This window comes from Ochotona princeps, chromosome 2 (assembly GCF_030435755.1).
Source record: "Ochotona princeps isolate mOchPri1 chromosome 2, mOchPri1.hap1, whole genome shotgun sequence".
Taxonomy (NCBI): Eukaryota; Metazoa; Chordata; class Mammalia; order Lagomorpha; family Ochotonidae; genus Ochotona; species Ochotona princeps.
The window spans coordinates 86,672,574-86,679,210 of record NC_080833.1 but is presented as its reverse complement, the minus strand read 5'-3'; the positions used below and the strand labels follow the sequence as shown (position 1 = coordinate 86,679,210).

The 6,637-nt window shown below is 43.6% G+C and overlaps 1 non-coding gene across 1 annotated transcript; it reads right to left on the bottom strand.

The window, feature by feature from the left end:
- Positions 1–381: 381 nt before the first annotated feature.
- Positions 382–486, bottom strand: LOC118758685 (U6 spliceosomal RNA). Its single transcript, XR_004995783.2, has one exon. It is a non-coding gene; the product is annotated as a U6 spliceosomal RNA (small nuclear RNA).
- Between the last annotated feature and the right edge of the window lie 6,151 nt (positions 487–6,637).

Below are 6,637 nucleotides of genomic sequence, written 5' to 3'. Positions count from 1 at the left end.
GCAAGCCACTGTGGTCCTCAGTCCAACTGCCTCCATGGAGTTAGTGCTACCAACAGTCATGTGCTTGAAGAAGCAGATTCTTCCTCAGTGGAACCTCAGACAAGAATGCAGCCAGAGTCAGAATGCTTTGTAAAGGTTCAAATTGAATTAGCTTGTGAGCAGTGGAAAGCTTTCAATTTTTTTCTCTCTACAATTAACTGCTTTTGAAGACAAATTAAGGCTTTTGAATTCAATGTTCTAAATACCTCCTTTATTCTGAGAATTGATGGGCCAAAATGAGCTCTGCAATATCAGGGACTATCACAAAGGCAGACCTCACACCACCAAGGTAAGCTAGAGATCTCTGAAGGCGTATGAATATGTTCATTAAACTTTTTTATTTAAAATATGGAATGTTTCACAAACGTACGTGTCATCCTTGCGCAGGGGTCATGCTAATATCTGTATCGTCCCCAACTTCAATATATGTGCTGCCGAAGCAAGCACATTCATTAAACTTTAATGAAGCTCCAATACCAGTCATCAGAAATCAAGCAATGATTTAACTTTAACATTGTTACATCATATGACAATGTTTGATACCACTCATCAAGAATGGTCCTCAACCAGATAATGAACTGTGCCATAAATGGATTGTTAGATCTTAAAAATATTGAGGGTTGTGGAAGTGTCATATTTTTCTTAGAAGATGTAAACATGTGAGACAAATCTGTCAGTTCGATCTGTTCCCTAGTTAATTTCCAAACTGTAAGTCTTTGAAAGCTCTCCAGCAGAATCTAGCTCCTATGAAAGTACCTAACGATAGTCTCTTTCAGGGGAAGGACTCTCCTTTTTAAGTAAAATGACACATAAGGTTTTAGATTTCTGAAGTCTGGTCTGTCTGTGGTGCTTTAGCTTCCATTGTTTTTGCTTGTCTGCAAACATTTAAAAAGTTAATGGTTTGGTTGCTATTGTCCAATAACCTACATGAAACTGGTATAAAAGGAAGATTATTTACCTACAAAAAAAAGAATACAAATTAAATCTCTAAGAATACTGCATTCTTTAAGCCTCAAAGAGTTTTTCCATATGGGGTAAAATATTGGTATTTCAGTGGTTGTTCCACCATTATGTGCTTTCTGTAAACCAAGTTCATCATTTCTGTGTCTTCACCTTAACAAGTTTCTGATCTATTTATGCCCAGTGTATTCCTAATCTCCATAGTCACTCAAAGTCAAAGCTATTCCTCCGATAATTTGTTCTTCGCAGTCTTGTTCCACTAACCTAGGAAGCTACCATTTTAAATAAAAACTTAAAAGAGTGTGTAATATTCCACAGAGTAGATGTACCACAGGTTTTTTTAGCCATTAAGATGTTGATGGGTATCTGGATTTTTTCCACATCTTTGCTATCTAGATTGTGCTTCTATAAACTGGTTGCAGGTCACCTTTTCATATTTAGATGTCACTGTATTTGGATGTATTTCCAGGAGTGGGATAGCTAGATCATATGGTGTATCAATTTTCAGCTGTCTGAGTATTCTCCATACTAACTTCCATACGGACTGCACCAGTCTACGCGCCCAAGAGTGGAGTAGGATGCATTTTTGCCCACCCCTTGCTAGCATTTTCTGTTAGTTAACTTTTGTATGTAGAATTTTCTTACTGGAGTGAGGGGTGAAACCTCAATGTGTTTTTTCCCCTAATATCAACAGAGCCTGATCATTTTTTTACATCTCTTCATCATTTGAATCTGTTCTTCTGAAAAATGTCTGCTCATTTCCTTCATTCATATCTTAACAGGGTTGTTTGTTTTGCTATTTGTCGGGTTTCTGATGCTCCTTGCAGATCTTGGATATTAATCCTCTATCTGCTGGGCAGTTTGCAAAGATATTCTCCCATTCCACTGGCTGCCTCTTTGCTTCACCTCTACTATGGAATTAAAGTAGGACTCCCAATTAAACATTTAAATATATCTTTGCAGTATGATACTAAATTTTCTACTTTTGCCTATACTTACAATTTCATGATAAATTAAATAGTAGAACTTGAACTTGTAACTGTTACTAAAAGTCTATACTACTATGATAATAAAGGGGAGAGTGGTAGGAGAGGAAAAGGGGGAGATTAATGGGAGTGGAAAGGAGGAATACCTGTGCCTGCAAAACTGTATCATGGAAAATTACAACAACATCAAAAACTCCCACACAAAAATAGTTGAAAGGAAAAATACACTTAATGTGACACTTCCTTCAGAGATGAGTCACTAGCTTAACTTTTAACTATGTTTTTGACATTCAATGTCATTTTAATCTATTTTTAAAAATGTCATTTAGCAGCCATTGGTTCTTCCAATCTTAAAGATACAAGTTTCTATGCTTTCCCTAATTCGTTTTATTTTGTTTATATATTTTCCAAATATTTTCAGAGTTCATTTCTTTCTTGTAAATACCTTGCTAATCACACCAAGAAACAAGAACTTTGCAAATGACACCAAGCAGGATCTTGAACCAGAAAGATTTCCTGGTATGATCCAGGAGACAAGTATATTCAGGGTCGTCATATGGAGGGTAAGGGTCAGAGTGAAAGATGTAACCACAGAAGAAACGAGTTGGTGTTAAGTCAAATGCCACGAATCAAAATTTTCAGATCACCTCTTAAAGTTCAAAAGTGCCAGTAAACAGATTCTTCTCCACACCCATAAGTTTGTGTTATACTTGGTGCAACAGCAATACAAAAGGAAAGCAGTCACTAAGTTACACAAATTGAAAATCTACCATCTTCAAAATGCAAACTCAAAAATTTGCCTGGGGTTTATTTCCCTCATAAGCAGCTCAAAGAAGAAAGAGAATGAAGCATCTCCCATGCTATGATTTCTGGACTGAGCATACAGACTCTTAAATGTAAACCAAATTGACATACAAAGACTGGGTGGGAAGCTGCTTCTAATAACAATTCCATGTGCAGAACACGTGGAAGCAAGAATTTTGGCTGAAAGTAACCATTTTGCCACAATCTTAGATTGGAAACATGTTGCTAAAGAAGAAAACGGATATACTGATTGATAAACTCACTAATTCTTGGGCAACCAAGTTTATACGCTTCAAATACTAAAAAAATTGGATGAACCTGTTCATGGAGAAGTTGGAACAGTTCAAGATAAAAGCCATGAAAAACATTATACTTAACATTCAATAACTCCAACATACATTCTACATTTAACTGCAGAGCAGTGAAAAAGTCTCACCCCTCCCTTTCCAACCCACTACTCAAAGACAATGCTATCACCTTGTAGTGCCTTAAACATAGCCAAAACTCACCGTACACCTTGGTTAAACTTCTAAGAAGAAAGAAAACCCAGGCCTGGCACCATGATGTAGTGGCTAAAGTCCTCACCTTGAGCATGCCGGGATCCCATATGGGCACTGATTCTAACCCTGGCTACTCTATTTCCCATCCAGCTCCCTGCTTGTAGCCTGGAAAAGCAATCGAGGACAGCCCAGAGTCCTGGGACCCTGCACCCATGAGGGAGACCTGGAAGAGCTCCTGGCTCCTGGCTTCAAGTTGAATTGGAAATAGTGATTGGAAAAAAAGATTTTGGGAAATAAATATTTGAAAACTTTTGTGACATATTGAGAAATACAACGTTCTTTAGACATCTTTCTATTATATGTAAATAAGAATTATAATACATTCAATTATTAAAATCTAAACAACTTTTCACTTATGTGATTAGATTATGGTACAGTTGAGTAGGGAAGTTACAACTGCATTTGTAGAAAGAAAATAAAATAACCTATAAATATAAAGTATGTAGTTGAGTTGTATGACTACAAAAGCTTATTGATTAATAGCCATCAAAATGTAGGTGATAATTATCTATGCAAAGTCACAGGTTTGGGCCTTGGGGTTTGGGGCAGCTTGCAGCCACCTGCAGTATGGCGGCTGTGAGGGGTGTCCTTGCTGCACCAGACCCAATGCTGGGACCTCAGTCCAAAGCCACTGCCAGAAATCCTTGGCTTTGGGCAGCCAGTGCACCAAGTGGTGCCAGGCTCCACCTGCTGGCCACCCTGCAGTGAGTTCTGGGGTTTTTAGGATATGTAATTGCTGCCTAGGGACACCCATGAATAAGGCCAGCTTTAGTGTAGGTTAGAGATTAACTCTGGGTGATTCCCAGCAACAGGGTCCTGAAACTTCCAGGCAAACCTGGGGACTGAGACCTGATGGTTTGGAGGGGAGTATCCATAAGATCTATTTGGGCTAGACTGATTCACCAGCCCAACTAGAAATCCTGAGATGGGCTGTTAGCATAGAGCATCACAGACTGCCATACAGCAGTCCACACCAAAGCTATGCATGGGGGCCTCTCTGGCAGGGATAGGTTCCATTGCTTTACTGGGGGGTGGAATAATGGACTGGTCACATTTGGCACTAACAGCACGCGAGAGAACTTGGTGGGGGCAAACTTTGTGGGGGAAGTGTGGGCCCAATCCTGTGTAAATACAAGTCCCACAGGTTAGCTCTCGAGCTGGGGTGGCTAGGGACTAAGCTAGGAGTGACCATTGCACCTGCCATCACTTATGGGCAAAGGAATCAATGGCAATCTAGGCAGGCCAAGGCAGCACCACCTGAAGCTGCATCCTAAAATAGGATGTGGGGTGGGCCGAGCTGCAACTGGAAGGGGTTGGACCAGGCAGGGCCAAGCAAACTTCAACTCACAAAAAAGAATAGAAATCAGGATGGAGCACATGTCATTCCGACCTAGGCTCTTACACCAACTGGTCTGCATGAGGCATGGATACTATGCCACAGCACTGAAGGCAAAAGCTGAGACAGGTGAGGGGCTAAGCCAACTGGGTCAGAGCAACCCCTGGCAAGCGGTGCAATCTAGGACTGGGAATAAACTCAGTTGGGGAGCTGTCAGAGAACAACACCCTTACTGGGTTGGGATTCCCACGGGAAGGTCAGGGGCTGGAGTGGGGGCTGCATTCTGGTCTGGATGTGGCTGCAATCTCCTTTGGCACAAGTGTGGACTGGGGTTGGGCGCAGCAAGCTGGGCTAGACGCCAGCACCAACTGGTGCTCTGGAGAACTTGGGTAGATGTAGGATGGATTAGGCTGGGTCTCTGTCCCTACTGAGCCATGTGTGAACAGTGTCTGGGTATGGGCAAGCCTTGACTGGGGTGAAACAGCCAACACCAAAAACCAGTATGGATTGAAGGCCAGCAAGGAGGGCTGGCCCATGGATCCACCAGTATGCACAAGACCTGGCACAGGGAGAGGTTGTGAAGGAGGAGCTTGGGAAACTCTTCTGTTGGAACACAGCCCCCACAGGTGAGCACAAGAACCATGATAGGGAGCAACCCAGACTAGGCCAGAGGAAGATATCCACCATCATACATATGGCATAGGTGGGGGGCAGACCAGGTTGAACCTGTTCACATTAACTGCTGGCGAATCCGACCACCAGCATAGAGTGTGGGTCAGGCTAGTTTCGGTCGCAACACATACCAGTGCACATTATGGAATGCCAACATGAGGTGGGCCGTACCAGATACAGTTGCAGTGCCCAAACAGCACACGTGAGCACTGGGGAAGGGGAATGTGGGCTCCCCTGCTGGAAAACCACTCCCAGTGGAGAGCATGAGTTGGATGGGGGCAGACCAGACCAGGCAGGGATACAACACCTATGGGCCTCATGTGAGCTAGATTAGGGAAGGGCCAGGCTGGACTGACTGTTCCAACTGGTGCAAGCAAAAATTAGAGTGGGTGAGGATTGGTTGGACTTTGCCGCAGCATCAGTTGGCACAGGCTGGCACTGAGGGCTAATTCTGTCAAGTTAAATGCCAGAACCACATGGAGAGTGCGTAATCCGGAAGTCAGAGTGGTGTAGCAGGGAGATAGTGGGCACTCTCTCTTGGGTTAACACTCCCACTGGAGTGCCCAAAAACCAGGACTGGGGCAGGGGTGGCTAGACAGAAAGGCACCAGCCAGTATGTGTGTGGGCTGGATAGTAAGGTTGGTTGGGTTGAACTAGGCTTCAATGCCCATTGACAAGTACCAGAGCTACATGGGATGTGGGACAGACTGAACAAGCCTGTGGTACATACTGGCATGCATGCAGGCGAACCAAGGTAGGGGGCAGGTGTGGTGGATGTTATGGGGAGTCACCCCGACTAGGCTGCAGCTCCCACTGGTTTGTGTAAGGACCAAGTATGAAGTGGGCAGGATCGAGCTGGACTACAACACCCATTCGTTCAAGTGGAAGACAGGGTTGGAAACAGACCTGACCCAGCAAGTGCAACGAACAGCATGAGCATAAGCTGACTGGGGCAACAGATGGTGCCAGACCCTGTAATAGCAAACTCACACAAGGAACAGGTTTGCAATCATCTCAGACGAAGTTTCTTGGGAGATCCCTCCAACTGAACTGCTGATCTCAGAACCCCAACAATGAAGAAACTATGTCAGCCAGTGGATACTGAATAGGTTTCATTGTGTTTGGAATGGCGAGACTTGCAGCTACTCAGACCTGTTGAACTATCAAAACTGCTTGAGCAGGACCCTCAGAGCGTGCTTCACACTGGGGACCTGGGATGGGTGGGAGACTGGGTGGGGCTTTTCCCTTTGTTTCTCCCCCGACCCCAAATACAAGGGAAA